Source organism: Oreochromis aureus, linkage group 3 (genome assembly GCF_013358895.1).
Source record: "Oreochromis aureus strain Israel breed Guangdong linkage group 3, ZZ_aureus, whole genome shotgun sequence".
Lineage (NCBI taxonomy): Eukaryota > Metazoa > Chordata > Actinopteri > Cichliformes > Cichlidae > Oreochromis > Oreochromis aureus.
This window is the reverse complement of record NC_052944.1, coordinates 76,873,044-76,890,814: the sequence shown is the minus strand read 5'-3', so window position 1 is coordinate 76,890,814 and position 17,771 is coordinate 76,873,044. Positions and strand designations below refer to the sequence as shown.

Genomic DNA, 17,771 nt, shown 5'->3' with positions numbered 1-17,771 from the left:
CAAAGTGTGTGCAGGAGAGGTGTCGAGCTGAAACGGGAGTAAAGTGGTAAACTTACAGGATCATATACAACTACCAACGTTTGGATCGATATCTGCATCGATCTGCACACCCTTGTCTCCTGGATCGTAGCTGAGATCAGCGTGAACCACGTGGGTCTCTGCTCCCTGATCTGTCTTCTGTGTTTGGAAAAAACTTCCAGCTTAATCACGGAGTTTCTCTCGGTTTGTGGGCTCATCTAAAGGTAAGCACCGAACTTTAATGTGGATTTAGTTTATGTTGAGTTATGTCTGTTGAGAAATAATAGATTGTTTGGTATACATTGGAGTTAGAGAGACTGTAGAGTTTGTGATTGCTTGCAACATTATAATATGGCGGTTGCTAGAGGGTAAGAATACATAAAGAAAAATAGTCTTTGAATATGAACAAAAGGATGGAGTGCAGGGCAGGAGAACAACCAACCCCCACCCCCAGGACAGGAAGCCACAGGTACAAGCCTGAGGGAGGGAAATCAGCCTTTAGAATAGGACTTCATAGGACGATCTCCAGATGCATCCAGGGCTGGACTGGGACAAAAAATCGACCCGGGCATTTTGACTGAGACTGGTGTTCCAGATCAACTGGCGTTTAGATCAACTGGCGTTGGTCGAACAGATGTGTGGCAGTCTTGCGTTTCAGGAGCTGCTACCGACAAACCAGCAAAAAAACGCCAAATGTGTCATCTGTGACACTTGTTAGTTTATCTCAAACACACTCCGTCAGTCTTGATGCTGTTGAACAACAAAATGTTTAAAAATGTCGCGAGTTTACCTGGTGATATCCTCATGCGCAACGCGATCGCGAAAACAGCAAACAATTAATACCACGCCGGTGTTGTTCACATGACAGCAAGAGTAAACGATCGGGAGACTCCTGCCTTCGTTATCGTTACCCTCGCACGTTTTATTTCTCCGATTTCAGCGTTTTTGCTTCACAACTAAAGCGTGCAGTTTACTTTGTGTGCACTAACATGGACTCGAGTCAACCAGCGCCACCTCTGGCCAAGTGCCACAGCCTACAGCCAGATCAACTTGTGACACGACTGACGGAGTGTGTTTGAGATAACCTCACACAGTAGCGGTTTTAGATACGGGCGACACGGGCGGTTGCCCGGGGCGGCATCGTGGTGGGGGGCTGCATCACGGGCATCGGCAAAAAAAAAAAAAATTGCTCGTACGCGAGAGCCCTCGGTGCGCCTGCTCGCTGCTGAAGTCAAAGTAAACTTTGTCATCTCCGCTACATACAGTACAGTATATAGAGAGACGAGACGACGAGGCTCCAGTTACAGCAGTGCAAGTAAACAAACAAACAAACAAATAAACAAACAATAAATATAAGAAGAGTAAGAAAATAAATATACACTTTAGGACTCGGGGTAAAGGGATCAATAACAATTTAAAATGTATATTTTATATTTTGTTGATTTAAAGTCTCACACACAACCCGTTTTTAAAGTTTAAAAAAAAGAGAAAAGAAGAGGAGTGTAGCGACTTCCACAGTCGGGACTGAGCCTGCCTATTTGCCTGACGCGCTGTCAACTTTACGCAATAATGCGAGAGGTGGAATTGCTTGCTTGTTTATTAAAACTCTGGAGAACCCATGGGGTCAAATGTTTCCCTAGAAAACCCATGGGGTCGGCTCTGACCCCATGGGTTCTCCAGGGTTAAAGTGCTTGAAAAGTTTACAGAGCAATGTGATCGGCTCGCGATTCAAACTCTTAAAACATCACAGGCTCTAATGCAACAAGGGGAAACTCGCTGTGCTGCGGTCAACAAAAACTACGGCTACCCAGCCCTGCTCTCTGTCAAAATCAAACCAGTGAATGACAGACTGACAACGCCCTCTTAATGTCACCGCTACACATCACCATAGCAACCAAACAAATGAAAACCCAGTGATCATTAAAATTCAATACATTTAATTATGGCTCCTACAAGGAGAAACGAGCAAAAGATACAGGTAAGCAGATGTGTCATTGGATAATGGCAGGTCATGTATCCTAAAACATTAAGAATCAGAATACTTTCTTAATCCCTAAGGAAATTATGTGGGTTACAGTTCCTCCAAGAAGAAATGGTAAAAATAGTAACAGTAACAGACTAAACTCCAAACAATATATACAATAATATAATATTAATTAGTCAGTGTCAATTGTTGATTTGTCCTGTTCTCAATGTATGACGAATTATGATGTCTGTTTAGTAGCCGTTTGCATACAATGCATACTCTCTCTCTCTTCGTGTGTGTGTGTGTGTGTGTGTGTGTGTGTGTGTGTGTGTGTGTGTGGGGGGGCGTCAGAGGGGGTGTTCGCCCAGGGCGCCAAACAGGCTAGGACCGCCACTGACCTCACAAGTGTCACAGATGACACATTTGGCGGGTTTTTTTGCTGGTTTGTCGGTAGCAGCTTCTGAAACACAAGACTGCCACACATCTGTTCGACCAACGCCAGTTAATCTGAACGCCAGTAGATCTGGAACACCGGCAGATAAAACCCAATTTTGTGGTTAAAAATATGCATACAAGTGTTGACCCAACTGCCTAAAAGACAAACCAAGGCAATTTTTATACAACAAAAGTATGATTTTGCATTTTTTATACATATATATTTATTTTAAATGGTACAATACATTACCAGTACCTTAAAAATCCATTGTCCAGAAGCAGGTATGATAATATTAAAATACAGAAAAAAACATTAAAAGTAATGTAAAGTTAAACATCATGGCTCTCATCACTAAGTATTTAAGTCAATACCTTATATAATATCAAAATATGCAATTGAAAATTTATTTTTACATATTTTTTAAGTGATTAAAATCATGTCCAGAGTTTTTGTCAACACCATCAGATTTTTTAAAAGTACAAAAAAATCAGGAATTATTGTGGGTAGCTTACACTCTGAGGACCCCTTTACCACTTCCTGTTTGATACACATGCCATAAGGTCACTGCTGTGATATTTTTTTTTTAATTATTTCATTTATTGCATACCTTTCTGATAAAACTCTGTGTCACAACCATAGTGCGTCAACACCAAAGTCGATGTAATCCAAGATCGAATTTTTTTTTTTGTAAAAATAGCTCAATTTAGGTAGATTGTAGAAGCCATAAGCAAATGATGAAAAACAAGATGGCTTCTGTCAGAAAAACATGTGTTATGAGAGAAAGTAGGGTATTTTGTCAACACCATCAGACGTCAACACCATCAGGATTTTTGTCTGACAGTGTTGACCCTTTTTCTAATGGTGTTGACAAATGCCACAAAAGTGTGCTATTCACCATTTATATTTAGTTACTTTTTACTAATATTTCAGATATATTACTTCCTGTGTATTTTACTGATATTTCTGCTTTACAGATGTGTCAGATATTATCAAATTTGCCTCATCTTGAATCTCATTGTTTATGTATACATTATTAATCCTGTAGGAAAATGCTTAGTCCTCTGCATTTAACCCATTCACTCAGTGATGCAGTGGGCAGCTACAAATCCAGGATAGCCACTGTTTGTTGGATTTGAATGCCCAATCTTCCAATCATGTGGCATCTACTGAGCTAGCTGTGCCCCGAGAGCTGGTCTTTAAGTGATGATGTTTGAATCCTGCTTCCGGGCCTAAACTGCTCTGCGTTTATTAAGCCTGTTGTGCTGTTAAAATGTTTTAATGCTTTTTATCTTGTTCTATTACATCTAAACAAGCCCCTAAAAACAGTCAGTGATCACTGTCAGCCTAACCATCGGGAACCCTCACGTTAACTTTTATCAAGTGGAAAAAAGTTAGCATTCATCCTCCAGCTTCACTGTGTTTATATTATGCTAACATAGCTGTGTCGCTAGCGATCATGTAGCACATCACTATATACCAGCTAGCCCAACTTCAGTAACCCTACAAATGTCACTGCTGTTTAGTTTTCTGTCTTCATTTATGTTGGAAGTGGTAGCAGAGCTGGTATATCATGTTCAGGTGGAAACAATCTAACTTCTAACTCTGTTAAATTTCATATATTCTGTTTTCATGTATGCCTGGATGTTACACCTGGTAGAGTAGCCACACTGATCATTTTATTAAAGACGAAAGAATTTAGACAGTTTGTAACTCTCAGTGATGCCGCAGAGTTTCTTTGACTTTGGGATCTGCAGCAGAGTTTGGACCTGGAAACGGCTAATGACATCAGACTTAAAGACCGGATAGCATTTCTATTGCTTAATGCATAATTGTGTTGTGAATATTCATCCTTAATCTGTAAAAAAGCATCAGGTTCAGAAAAACTTTAGTAATTACAAAATGGTTCATTTCAGGCTAGAATAGCAAAGGGGAACCTGTCAGTAGAGGAACGAAAGAGAAGGAACAGGGAGGATCAAAAAAGAAGGAGAGAAAAAATTAACAGCCAGCCTGAGTTGAAGAAAGAGTTTCTCATAAAGGAAAGGGAAAGATGGAGAAAGAGTGAAAAAGAGAAAAATAAAGAACATCAGTGATCTGAAAGAAAGAGGGAAAAAAGGAAGGTTTTGGAAGAAAGCACAGAAGGAGACAAAAGGAGAGAATGTCCAACAGGGTCTAAACACACAACCACAGAGTACTTTAGGAATCGAGGAGTAGCAGGCAGCTACTTGCTGGTGAACTATTAAGATGTAGAACTTGACATGTGCAAAAACAGAATTGTTATGAAGTGTCTTGTGATATTACAAAGGTTGTTAAGGTTTAATGGTCATTTTGAAAGAAATAATATCTTGTTTTCTACTAGTGTGTCAACACCGTCAGATTTGTGTCACCACCGTCAGCACCTTGTCAACTCCATAATATGGAGTTTTGGTTTATTTTTCTCTTTTGGAGAACCATATATTTTCCTCCCTCATGATCTTCCGATAAAAACACGTAATTTTCTCAGTAAATGTGTAATTTGCATTCTGCTTAATATGATTGTTTCTTATAGAGATTAAATACAAGCTTCTGAAAATATGTATGATTTTAACTCTAATAATAAAAAGCCAAAACAATCTTACTTTTAAATGTGGTATAATTACTTTGAAAACATATGTGCATAAACAATAGAATAGAGAAGCTGCCAATAGTCAAAATAGCTGAAACAACTGAATTTAAAATATATATTTTTGCATTTCTTTGTGTCTGACGGTGTTGACAAAAACCTTACACTTCTCCAGTAAAAACATAAATTATTAAAAAATGTTACACCTGGGAGATTGTACCAAAACATGGTGATACAGCCAAAACTTTGTGTAACAATTATATACAGTGGCTTGCAAAAGTATTCGGCCCGCTTGAACTTTTCCACATTTTGTCACATTACAGCCACAAACATGAATCAATTTTATTGGAATTCCACGTGAAAGACCAATACAAAGTGGTGTACACGTGAGAAGTGGAACGAAAATCATACATGATTCCAAACATTTTTTACAAATAAATAACTGCAAAGTGGGGTGTGCGTAATTATTCAGCCCCCTGAGTCAATACTTTGTAGAACAACCTTTTGCTGCAATTACAGCTGCCAGTCTTTTAGGGTATGTCTCTACCAGCTTTGCACATCTAGAGACTGAAATTCTTGCCAATTCTTCTTTGCAAAACAGCTCCACAACTGCCCTGTGACGGCCTCAGATGTTGTCTAAGAGAATATTGGGAGCAACAACACCATGAAGTCCAAAGAACACACCAGACAGGTCAGGGATAAAGTTATTGAGAAATTTAAAGCAGGCTTAGGCTACAAAAAGATTTCCCAAGCCTTGAACATCCCACGGAGCACTGTTCAAGCGATCATTCAGAAATGGAAGGAGTATGGCACAACTGTAAACCTACCAAGACAAGGCCGTCCACCTAAACTCACAGGCCGAACAAGGAGAGCGCTGATCAGAAATGCAGCCAAGAGGCCCATGGTGACTCTGGACGAGCTGCAGAGATCTACAGCTCAGGTGGGGGATCTGTCCATAGGACAACTATTAGTCGTGCACTGCACAAAGTTGGCCTTTATGGAAGAGTGGCAAGAAGAAAGCCATTGTTAACAGAAAACCATAAGAAGTCCCGTTTGCAGTTTGCCACAAGCCATGTGGGGACACAGCAAACATGTGGAAGAAGGTGCTCTGGTCAGATGAGACCAAAATGGAACTTTTTGGCCAAAATGCAAAACGCTATGTGTGGCAGAAAACTAACACTGCACATCACTCTGAACACACCATCCCCACTGTCAAATATGGTGGTGGCAGCATCATGCTCTGGGGGTGCTTCTCTTCAGCAGGGACAGGGAAGCTGGTCAGAGTTGATGGGAAGATGAATGGAGCCAAATACAGGGCAATCTTGGAAGAAAACCTCTTGGTGTCTGCAAAAGACTTGAGACTGGGGCGGAGGTTCACCTTCCAGCAGGACAACGACCCTAAACATAAAGCCAGGGCAACAATGGAATGGTTTAAAACAAAACATCCATGTGTTAGAATGGCCCAGTCAAAGTCCAGATCTAAATCCAATCCAGAATCTGTGGTAAGATCTGAAAACTGCTGTTCACAAACGCTGTCCATCTAATCTGACTGAGCTGGAGCTGTTTTGCAAAGAAGAATGGGCAAGGATTTCAGTCTGTAGATGTGCAAAGCTGGTAGAGACATACCCTAAAAGACTGGCAGCTGTAATTGCAGCAAAAGGTGGTTCTACAAAGTATTGATTCAGGGGGCTGAATAATTACGCACACCCCACTTTGCAGTTATTTATTTGTAAAAAATGTTTGAAATCATGTATGATTTTCGTTCCACTTCTCACATGTACACCACTCTGTATTGGTCTTTCACGTGGAATTCCAATAAAATTGATTCATGTTTGTGGCTGTAATGTGACAAAATGTGGGAAAGTTCAAGGGGGCCGGATACTTTTGCAAGCCACTGTATAAATGTGTTTTTGAGAAATCAAAAAATATATTTTAGAAAATTAAAACCTGTTTTGTCCCTAATCTCAGGAATCACTGTTGCAACATTATGAAATGGTGGTTGCTAGAGGGTAAGAATACATAAAGAAAAGTAGTTTTGGAATATGAACTAAAGGATGGGGTGCAGGGCAGGAGAACAACCAACCCCCAGGACAGGAAGCCACAGGTACAAGCCTGGGGGAGGGAAATCAGCCTTTAGAATAGGACTTCATAGGATGATCTACAGATGCATCTGTATTTTATTTTCTTCCATCTGTATTTTATTTTCTTGTATTGTTTATAAGAATCATTCAATTCTTATAAACAGTATATTTGAATAATGACTGAAACTAGCACGAGAGTTAGACTGTGAGATTTCCATCAGGACCAGTGATGAGACTGCCTGCATTTACCTGGGAATCCAAAAGGCTGAGGATTTTTCACTCGTGGGGGACTCTTTGATGTGAACAGACTGTGTAGGCTGTCCTTCCTGCCTCTGCCTTTTGAGCCCCTGTTTTTGAGTTGCCGCCTTTGTGATGATTGTTGTTCTTGTGAGTCGTTTCACTAAAGGTTTTCAGTCGGAGTAATAAACCTTGTGATTTTTTTATTTTTTTTTTAAAGCTGACCCTGTCTCTGGGCTCATTTGTTACCTCCCATATGGCCTAGCAGAGCCGGGGGGAAACCGTATTAAATACCGTATTTTCTGGACTACAAAGCGCACCTGAATATTAGCAGCACAAGCTAAAATCAGGGGAAAATCCTGCTTTGTGCATACATTAGCCGCACCTGACTAAAAGCCGCAGGTGTTTCAATGTTGACTTATCATATGTAAGAGAATATGCACGGGGAATATGCAAGGGAATTGTCAGGAAAGAGATAGCTGTTTGGAGAAACATCCCTTTTATTAATATTTTGAAAAACAAGTTACGGGTACATATTTGCATAACTTTTTAGGTATATGTACAAGTACTGGTAATTACAAGTACGAAACATGTACTGTGCTTCATAAATGAGTAACAAATGTAGTACATAACAATAACCTACAGCACACCAGAAAAATAGATTCCGCCTACCTTTTAGGCTCAGGTGCAGTGTCACGGCTTTAACCAGTAGAAAAGTCAGTCATTCACCGCCATCTTTCTCTTCTTCCTGCGCACTAAAACCACCAAAGTCCTCTTCTTCAGTGTTGGAAATGAACAGGCTCAGGATGGCTTCGTCATCCACTCTCCGCTTCTCTCCTTCGTTGTCACTTTCAAAACCAAAAAAATCCTCGTTGTCAGTGTCAGAGTCGAACACCCTCAGAAGGGCCGTGGCGGTGTCCTCCTCTCCATCATGCAGATGTCCAGCCCTTCGAAATCCGTTTGTGATCGTGGATGTTTTCACACTTTTCCACGCTGTCAGAATCCACTGGTGGAGTTGGGCATAACTTGCATTTCGCAAGTTTATCGCCGCTCGTCATCCACACCTCCCACTGAACACGTAGCGCTACTTTGAAGTTTGTTTTTCGCGCTACTTCGTACGGCACTACGTTGCCTGGCGGACGGACATGTGACCAACATACCACTCTTGAACCCCGATACTGTGTGTCTGATCACATGCCCTTCCGCCAGGCAACGTAGTGCCGTACAACAGCGGAACAAACAAAACAAATCCTCTTACAATATCACAAAAATCCCGGACAATCCTTAGAAAAGCCGCACCTGACTAAAAGCCGCAGGGTTCAAAGCTTGTGCAAAAAGTAGCGGCTTATAGCCCGACAATTACGGTACTTGTCTGTTCAGTCTCCCTGTTTAGATGTCTTACAGTGATGATAAATTTCTTGCTAATCCCGATCACAACTTGTTTGTTTAACAATACCAAAAAAGCAGACACACCTGGATCTCAACTGAAGTACTTCTGGATTTATTGCTCAGTTACAATGCTGCTATAAGTCACAGCACAACTGACTGTGTTTAAGCCACATTGTGAGGTGGACGTGTGTCTGAGTTAACATTCAGCCATTCCTCAATTCTCAGTGAATGGTACTCATGGCCATTGGTCATTAAAATCTGCATATTAATTATCAAGGAACTGACCTCACAGTATATTGTTCCTTCAGTGGTGCTAGTTTCAGTCATTATCCAAATGTACTCTTTATAAGAGCAGTCAGCTGAGACTGAAGAAGTCACTTGCATGAGTGACAAAATGTATCTCCCACTGAAAACCCTATGTCCAGATGCATAGAATCAACCTCTGGAGATTTACTTACCTGGATGACTGACAATGCATAAAGAGGAATTTATATATATATTTAATTGTATTTATTTATTTTTTTGCTGAGGAACAGGAGCAGAAAAGTGTTGGAGCAGCAGAATCACAATTTCAGCCATTTGGACTCAGCTCAGCCACTACAGAGGAAACAATGACTTCAACACAAAAGGTGAGAAAAACATCACAGTTACACTGTTATTGAAACTGTGTGCACAGCTGGTTGGTTTTTAAAAACCCGTTAACAGCAGCTTTATCATTTCCATCCTGGGCTCCTCCATATATACAGAATCTACATTCAAAATCAGAAACCACAGAAGTCACAAGAAAATACAAAGATCATATTTTATCTACATGCATTGAAACAACAAGATCATCAGTTTTACTTAGGTGTGGGCGATATAAACGATATACGATAGAAACGATATAAATTTGGCCAACAATACAGATTTTAACTATATCGCTCTATCGCAATAGCGCATGTTGATGATGTCATCAAGCGGCGCCTGTTTTGGTCCAAAGCATCACAGCGGCTACAACGATTATCATCTGCAAATTATGCCGGGCGACAGTCATAGCAAAGAGATGAAGCACTTTTGAAATGTGGGGAAAGCCAAAAACTGCGCTTCCTCTACTTCTGTAACATTTATCCATTAATGTTGAATTCTCTCGCAGCTGTTCTATTCTCATATTGTTGCAGTATATTAATATCTAACCTTGTATTGTGGATGAATAATCTCAGTTGTTCTCCTGACTGAAGTTTGGCCCGTGTACAGCATCCTGCTATGCGATTGCATTTGTCCCAAACCACCAGAATCCCTCACCTTAACTTTTATCGAGTGGAAAAAAAGTTGGCGTTCATCCTCCAGCTTCACTGTGCTAATGTTATGCTAACATAGCTGTGTCGCTAGCAATCAACTAGCACAACATTATATACCAGGTAGTCCAACTTCAGTAACCCTACAAACGTCACTGCTGTTTAGTTTTCTGTCTTCGTTTATGTTGGAAGCAATAGGAGAGCTGTACGTTTGAATTAGTTTTAAAAATCTCTCAGTCAGAACATGGTATGCCATGTTTAGGTGGAAACTAGCGAGCTAACTTCCTGTTAACTTCTAATTCCGTTAAATTTAATAACTTCTGTTTTCTGTTTGCCTGGATGTTAAACTTAATTGTTACACTTGGTAAAGCAGCAACACTGATGATTTTATTAAAGATGGAAGAATTTAGACTGTTTTTAACTCTCAGTGTTCGTTTGACTTTGGGCCCTGAAGTGGACGGAGTTTTGGACCCAGATTACTCCATGAAGCTCCTCACTATGGCAACCATAATGCTCTGAAATCAAAACATTTTTTTTAACAGATTTCTGCACGCCAAAATCGGTTCGAGGTCAGTAAGCACAACCAGAATTTATACATAAGGCACACTCTCGATTTTTGAGAAAATTAAAGGATTTTAAGTGTGCCTTATAGTGGGGAAAATATGTTATACAGAAGATAAGATAAGATAACCTTTATTAGTCCCACACATGGGAAATTTGTTTTGTCACAGCAGGAAGTGGACATTGCAAAAGTTATGAATCCCATCCCATTCCATTCCTTATCAGTCCCCTCAACTCTCTCTGCACCCTTTTCAACTCCTCTTTGTCTTTGGATTTGAAGGCCCTCCTCTTCTGCTTGAGGACAGCTTTAATTTCTGGGGTAATCCAAGGTTTGTTGTTGGAGAAACACTGCACAGTCCCCCTCCTTTCCTCTTACCTCTCTCTGTCGTCCTGTCCGCTCGCAGCATCTGAAATCCCGGTAGTGTCACGCTCGTGTCCGGAGTTAGCGGTGTTAGCCACGACTCCGTTAGCATCACGATGCTACAATGCCGGTACTCCCTCTGTGACCAGGTTAGCGACATGAGCTCATCCATCTTATTGGGCAAAGATCTTACGTTTCCAATAACTACAGAAGGAAGAGATGGTCGATAACGTCTCCTTCTCGGGCGACGGCGCTCCTTCCCAGCACGACACCCCCGTCTTTTCCTCCTCAGCTCGCTGGGAATGTCGGGTCTGTCCGCTGGCAGTACCGCTGCGGGATGCAACGCTAACAACTGATCCTTACTGTAAACAAAGGATCTCTGCTCTGGGTCCCCAGACACGGGTAAAAAAAGTAGAAAAAAACTAAGAAAAACGACCAGAACTAGCACAAAACGGTAGAACATGGTTGCAGAGTCTAATTACTAATACGTTAGTTATAAAAAATTACGAGAAGAAAAAGATAAGAAAGAAAGAAACTCAGAATGAGCAGAGCTGCTGTAATAGGCTGCCGCACACGGGGGGCGCCGGAAGAGAGAGAAGAATATATCATGATATATATCATTACCGCACGTGCTTCAAATTATATTGCGATATGGATTTTAGGCCATATCGCCCAGCCCTAATTGTACTCACTATTGTTTATGAAATAAAAGATTTTCTCCGCTGATCAATATTTCCTAATGTCATTTTAATTACACCTCTCATTGTAATGTGATACTATCACCAGAAGGTGGTGGTAACACACCAACAATGTGTTTGTTGACATGTTTGATTCCACTGACGGAGGGAGTTTCAGTTTGTTTGCATTTCTCTCACTGCCTCTGTTTGCATCTCTGTCACTGCAGGACCAACATGGAGCAAGAAGTCAGCGCTCTCAGGAGGCCGACAAACCTCACAGAAGAAAGGGAGAGAAAACCTACAGCTGTGATGAGTGTGGGAAGGATTTTACCCAGGCTGCAGACTTAAAAAGACACCAACTCATCCACAGTGGAGTTAAACCTTACAGCTGTGATGAGTGTGGGAAGGATTTTACCCGGACTGACAGCCTAAAATCACACCAGCTCATCCACAGTGGAGTTAAACCTTACAGCTGTGATGAGTGTGGGAAGAATTTTACCTGGGGAGGAGACTTAAAAAGACACCAACTCATCCACAGTGGAGTTAAAGCATACAGCTGTGACTTGTGTGGAAAGTCTTTTACCCTGGCTGGAGGTTTAAAAAACCACCAACTCATTCACAGTGGAGTTAAACCTTACAGCTGTGACTTGTGTGGAAAGTCTTTTACCCTGGCTGGAGGCTTAAAAAACCACCAACTCATTCACAGTGGATTTAAACCTTACAGCTGTGACTTGTGTGGAAAGTCTTTTACCGAGGCTGGAGGCTTAAAAATTCACCAACTCATCCACAGTGGAGTTAAACCTTACAGCTGTGACTTGTGTGGAAAGTCTTTTACCCTGGCTGGAGGCTTAAAAAACCACCAACTCATTCACAGTGGATTTAAACCTTACAGCTGTGACTTGTGTGGAAAGTCTTTTACCCAGTCTGGAAGCTTAAAAAGACACCAACTCATCCACAGTGGAGTTAAAGCTTACAGCTGTGACTTGTGTGGGAAGGATTTTGCCCGGGCTCAAGGCTTAAAAGTACACCAACTCATCCACAGTGGAGTTAAAGCACACAGCTGTGACTTGTGTGGAAAGTCTTTTATCCGGGCTGAAAGCTTAAAATCACACCAACTCATCCACAGTGGAGTTAAAGCACACAACTGTCACTTGTGTGGAAAGTCTTTTACCCACGCTCAAACCTTTAAAACACACCAACACGTCCACAGTGGAGTTACACCATACAGCTGCAACTTGTGTGGAAAGTCTTTTACCCATCGTCAAAGCTTAAAATCACACCATATCATGCACAGTGGAGTTAAAGCACACAACTGTGAGTTGTGTGGTAAAGCTTTTGCTCAAAGGCACGAATTACACAGGCATCTAGTTACCCACTCTGGAATTAAGGCGTACAGCTGCGACTTTTGTGGAAAAACGTTCAGCGACAAACAGTACCGAAATAGTCACCGTCGGATTCACACTGGAAATGATGTTTACTTCTGTGATCAGTGTGGGAAACCATTTACAACAGATGCAAAGTTACAACTACATATGTTTAGTCACACTGAGGAGAGACCTTATAAATGTAACCTGTGTGAGAAGACTTTTAAATCTCCACATCACGTGAGAAAACACCGACAGATCCACACCAGAAAATAACAACTGCAGTTACAGTGAGGATGTATTGATTTTTTTTTCTTGTAATTTTAACCTGATTGTTTGGAACAAGTCTGATCAGTAAACTTATGGAGTTATACTGAATGAACTGTTTCGAAAAATAAAGAGTCGTTTTCGCTCAGTAAGCTGAGTGTTATAATGTAAACAGTAAAATGTAATTGGATGTTGGCAGAGATGCTCTTTATTTCAGGCGACATTCAGGATAAAAATAAAAAAGCGGAGCAACGCATATGGATCCAGTTCTCAACCCTGTCGTCACTGTGGTGGTGGGAAAGAGTTTCTCTGTGACCTTTGTGAAAAAACTTCCAATCATCAACAGGACCACATAAAACCACATCAACGTAGACACACTGGAGACAAAACGAACTACTGCAAAGAATGTGGGAGAGGCTTCCACACACCAAGTACATTAAAAATACCAAAACTCTTCAACAGTGGGGTCAAAAAGCACATCTGTGACCAGTGTGGGTCATCCTTCACCACTGCACGTGAGCTTAAAGAACAAGCATAAGGGAATCCACACAGGAGACACACCATACAAGTGCAGACACTGTGACAAAAGCTTCTCACAATCAGGTCATCGTAATAAACATGAACGTACACACATGGAAGTGAACTTCAGCTGTGACCAGTGTGACAAGAGCTTCAGGAATGTCAGTTCATACTCCGAACACAAACGATTCCACGCTGTAAATAAACTGTTTCACTGTTACCAATGTGCAAAAACATTCACTTCATTATCTGCTCTGTGCAAACATCAGCCTGATCATGCAGGACTGAAATCACTGGATCACAATGAATCTGAAGAGAGAGAAAGATCCTCTTCTGGTTTCAGGGTCAGACTTAAAAACCTTGAGATCAGGCTCCACAGAGTTCAGATGGAATCTCCTGTAAAGAGTGTCAGCTGATGTCACACTTGGATCTGATGAGGTAGCTCTGATTTCTGGACCTGCAGTGAATAATCCTGAATGTTACGTTTAGGAAGTTGCATGTATAGATATGCATATCAAGTTTATGTTTTTTCCTTTGAGGGATTTTAATTCTCTAAAATGTTTTCTGTTACATTTTAATCTTTGTTCCCTTAGGACACAGTAGTGTTTAGTAGTTGTACTTGTTACTGTATTATTAAAGTTATAGGAATGTCTTTTCTTTCTCTTTTTTTAAAACCAAACTGGTATTCTATCAAAAATCACATATGGATATGTAAATCATTTCTTTTATTTGAACTTTTTTAGCTTTTCCAAAATTAACTTGTTTTTTTATGTATTCGTTGCATTTTTCACCTCAGTTAAATTTCAATTCTTCATTCATATTTAATATTTTGCTGTGGTAAAATCTTCTCTTAAATCCTTTTTCTCCCAAAACTGCAAATTATTACACAGCAGTTGCTCTTAAAACTTCCAAAATGAACTAAATCTGTCCACCAGCTTTGAAACAAGAGCTGCTGTGACTTTGTGTCCAGAAAAAAGAAACTCAAGCTGAACTGGTTTTGGGCTGTACTTCCATGTAATTCCATGTTTGTTTGTTTTTAACCAGAAGATGGAACAGTGAGGCTGTGTAACCTTAATTCAATTAGGGAAGGAACACAATATTCACAGTGGCAGCAAAGAACTGTTAAAAGTTAAAAACAGCAACACACATCAGGACCATTTTAAAGATCACAGGTGACTACTTTTAGTTAATTCAAATCCTATTAAACATCTTTTTTTGGCTCCTCCTTTCACTTTAGTGTATTTACTGTATCCTTTGTTTGTCCACGTTGTTTTTTAATGAATTCATTTTGATCCACATGTTCTGTGGTTGTTTTCCTGTTGATCTGAAGTTTGTATTATGAAATCCTGATAATGTTAAAGTGTTAGTTATATTTTATGAACTCTGTGTAAAGTTTATCTTATTAAACGGTTTGATGTGAAAAATAAAGAAATGGTCTCACAGCAAGTAGTTTGAGCCATGATTTCCGATTCAAACTAATTTAAATGTTTTTAGTGGTACATGTGGAGGTTTATCAGAGGAGGAGACTTGGCTGTTCTCGGCACGGTTCATGCAGCTCAGTAAAAACTCTGGAATGAATTTAAGGAAAAGTTGTTTGATTTTTCTTAAAAACAAGATGTGGGCATGAAGTTTTCAGACAGTGTGTTTAAGATGCATTGTGATTAACATCTCACACATTCCAATAAAGCAGATGTTCCTGCATTGCAAAAGTAGTTTGCAGATGTGTTCATTCCCCCCGACCATCTGCAAGACTCTCATGCAGCACCAATTTGAAACGCATCCTGGTGTGAAAGTGTGTTCATGGCCCTACAGGTTGCCTGAGCACAAGAGACAAATTGTGCAAAAGGAATTGGCTGAAATGGTGAAAATGCTGTTGTCATAGGATGAAATGAGGATTTGTTCCTCAGTGTTTGGTCTCCTATCTGTTTGCCATATGATTTGTCCCAGCTGTTGAGAGGGGCCGGTTGTCTTTAAGGTGGTAATTAAGAAGTGAGCGCAGGGTTTTATATGGTTCTGTGATGATTGTCACAAAGCGAAGGTCTCATGGTTTGATGCTTATCCCATGCCCCTTGTTGACCTGACTGTGTAAGCACTGCTTGTTTTTATGATGTTGGATTTAACTAACGCCTTCTGGCAGATTCCCTTGTCTGCAGAGTCCAAAGACAAAAATGGCCTTCTCTACTCTGTATGGTTTGTACCATTCGTCACACTTCTGTTAGGCTTGTTTGAAGCCCCGGGCATTTTTCAGAACCTCCTGTAGTGATAGCTGCGTCATCACACTGCATATGCTGTTTGCTACCTGGATGATGTTGTCACTCATAGTGATACCTCGGTGGAGCATGTGCAGTTGGTGGTCATGGTCCCGAAAGTGTGTGGTTGGATGGAGGGACCGTACAGTATTTGGGTACAATTTGGGAGCTGGGCATGTGCATCCACACGTAGATAAAACAGCAGCCATCACATCCTGCCTTTGTCCAGCAAAAAAGAACATCCTGATAATAATGAATTACAATATTCCCAACTACAAGTAATAAATGCATGAACGCATGAATGCAGCATCACTCTGAGACAGGATATTTCTGATTTAAAAGATATTGCCTCAATGGAAGAAAGCAGTCTTAAATATTTGCTTTATATTTCCATTAAAGGAGAAGTCCTGGTCAAAATGACTCTAAGATTTCATATAGTGTTACTGGAGGCCAAGGTATTGCATCCAGAAAAGGATCAAATCCTTAGTTCCTGATAAAATTGGCACAGAGCTTCCCCCATGCATTACCAAGGATTGACATCAAACTCATCCCATTCTTGATTGCTTTAATGAACATTTTTTATTGTCACAGTTTGATACTGATGATTTCTTGTGATCACTCCTTTATTTTAAACCCAGTGACAGTATGAAGTTATTATGTTTGTTTTCATGTAAGTATCTACACTTATGCTATCTTTCTATACTTGGTCCATATATATATATATATATATATATATATATATATATATATATATATATATATATATATATATATATATATATATATATATATATATATATATATATATATATATATATATATATATATATATATATATATATATATATATATATATATATATATAGATATATATATATATATATGTGTGTATATATATATATATATGTGTGTATATATATATACATGTATATATATATATATGTATATATATATATATATATATATATATATATATATATATAGACGCTAACAGTCCTTTAGCATCTGTAATGACACTTGTAAATTGTCCTTTTTCCATGTGTGCTCAGCTCGACGGCACTCATGTCGGACAGATCGGGTCGTGTCGTTCAGCCTGCGCTTTAGTTTTAGAATAACTGGATTTTAATGAAGCCATGTCCAATGCAGTCCAAAGTAGTCTGGCAGGTGGAATAAAACCATGAGCTCAGTTCTGTGGTCTGGCTGCATAAAAAATCTGGGATTTTGCAGTTCTGGTTAAGTGTTGAAAACTGCTCAGCAGTGGAGGAGTTAAAAAGTCGACAGCGCCGAGCAGCAGCGGGAGGTTTAACAGAGGTAAAGGCAAGAGGAACTTCAAATATCACAGGACTGTGGCCAGAAAACACATAATCAGAGATCTCTACATTAAAAACAAAAAGAAAACGAAACATGAGATAAAAGAAGATCAAGTGTGTGTCCACATTCATGTGTAGGACCGGTCACACATTGCACCACATTAAAAGAATCAATAAGGCTTTAAAAGCCCTTCGCCATGGGCATATCAGGACAACACACATGAATATTAAAACCCCCAACAATCAGGGGCGGATCTAGAGAAATTTTCTTAAAGTGGCATGAGGGTGGCAAAGAAATCAAAAACCTCCCCCCCTCCCCCCAAACACATATACAGGTGGTTACATATGGTTAAAATGATTCAATTGCGATAAGTATATACATTTTTCATATAAATATTTTCTATAGCTTAATTATTCTCTGTAGCCCACATAATTAAACACTTTAGTTAGAATCAAAACTCAC

The 17,771-nt window shown here is 39.9% G+C and overlaps 1 long non-coding RNA gene across 1 annotated transcript; it reads left to right on the top strand.

Moving 5' to 3' along the window:
• On the top strand, nucleotides 1-11,887 carry LOC120438280. Its single transcript, XR_005611765.1, has 3 exons — nucleotides 1-242; nucleotides 9,263-9,355; nucleotides 11,827-11,887. It is a non-coding gene; the product is annotated as an uncharacterized LOC120438280 (long non-coding RNA).
• The last annotated feature ends 5,884 nt before the right edge of the window (nucleotides 11,888-17,771 follow it).